Source organism: Nematolebias whitei, chromosome 20 (genome assembly GCF_014905685.2).
Source record: "Nematolebias whitei isolate Nwh7 chromosome 20, NemWhi1, whole genome shotgun sequence".
Taxonomy (NCBI): Eukaryota; Metazoa; Chordata; class Actinopteri; order Cyprinodontiformes; family Rivulidae; genus Nematolebias; species Nematolebias whitei.
In genome coordinates, this window is record NC_056517.1 from 39,673,824 (window position 1) to 39,675,757 (window position 1,934).

Sequence of the window (1,934 nt, forward strand, 5' to 3'; positions counted from 1 at the left end):
GACATGTCCAGAAAGGGTTTTTGTTGTATAATACATTAAAAATTAGTTTTTCTAAAGAGTAAATAGCTCTTATGAGCCTTAAAATGGACAAGTAGTTATTGTTGCACTGTGTGAAAAGTCATGAAATAAAAAAAATGAAGCCTGATTTTTAATTTGTTCATATATTTTTTGTGGGACCAGCTGGGGCAGCACGGTGGCTCAGTTGGTAGAGCTGCCATCTCTCACTGAGAAGTTGATGGATCAAATTCTGGTTGAGGGACCTTTCGGTTCAGTTATGTTTATTCATATAACACCACGTCACAACAAAGTTGTCTCAGGGCACTTCACAGAAACATTTGCATATGAAAAAAGCCAATTAGTAAAGTTCTCTATCTAAGGACTACACCCTTTCCAGGTGGAGTTTGCGTGTTCTCTCCGTGCTGCGTGGGTTTTCTCCGGATACTTCAGTTTCCTCCCACAGACCAAAAACATGCATATTAGGCTGATTGGTACCCTAGGTGTCCCTGTGATGGACTGGAGACCTGTCCAGGGTGTCCCCTGCCTTTTGCACTTTGACTGCTGGACATGTTAAAGAAATGTTAAAGAAATCAGGTTTCTCTTGTAAATGAGTCCCCAAGGCTCAATGGGATTAACCTGTAGAAATAAAGGTTGAATAAATATGGACACCAGTGACCCCCGTGACCCAAAAAGGAAGAAGTGGGTAAAAGATAATGGACGGACAGACAGGACCAGCTAATGATAGTTCAGTCTCTCACTTCTCACTGGCTTTAATCATCTGAATCATCAAAACTCTGAACCAATTTATGGCAGAGAAATTGACAAAAGGACAGAGATTGTGAACCAGGAAAGAAAAAAATGATCTGTGTCTGATCTTCAGCTGTTTTAGGTCAACATATCTCCTAAACAGGAGGAAGGAGGAAACGGGAAGTGAAAGCAGGAGATCACGACACTCCTCAGTCATGTTGAACCAATCTGATAAAACCTTACTGTTGTCTCTGTCAGCAGGGAGTTATTCAAATATTTCTTCAGCGATACAAAAACAAACTATTTTCAGTCAATATGTTGTTTAACAGTGAATAAGAGGCAAAATAAAACTTTAAATAATTAATTTTTAACAGTTTCAGTGGGATTTCAGGTCTCTCTTGTAAATGAGTCCTGGACGCTCAATGGGATTTACCTGTCTAAATAAAGGTTGAATGAATGAATGAAAAATGTTTTTTGTGTTTGGTTCTTTGATCAGGTCACATTATTGGACTTGAGTTGAAGTAAAAATCACAAGACTTGAAACTCAACTCGGAATTGAAAACAACATACTTCACTTAGACTTAAGTCTTAAAAATACCTGAAATCTTACATAAAGATAAAGTATATTGTTGTTTTTTAATTAGTGTCATTATTAAATATACTGAATGTATTTTTTTCAGCTAGAACTGATGACCAGACTGGAGATTTTGTCAAACACTTTGAAGATCTCAATCTTTGAGGAGGCAATCCAATAATCTGGCAGAATGGTGGGCCCATTACCTTGGCAGAAGATGTAGTTAAAAAGTTTCCTGGAGGTACGACACCAGGACTGGGTAAGATCTAACCCAAGAAACTCAAGTCTCTGGACTTTGTAGAGCTGTCATGGTTGAAACATCTCTTCAAAGTCACATGAAGGACCATGTGGAGCTGAAGACTGGGATGGACGTCCTTATATTTAAAGAATCAGTGTGTGTTCCAACCATCGAGGATCACATTTCTCAGCGTTCCCAGGAAGGTTTATTTCAGGTTGTTGGGGGGCTCAGAGTGTCTGTTAAACCTTGGATTCGGGAGAGTGGGGTGCTAGGGTCAGTTTAAGGAGCTATTCAGTCCTTCTACAACCAAAGCCAGAGCTGTGACTACATTCCTCAGGATCAGATGATGTGCTTCTGGTGGCATCTTCAAGTCACAAT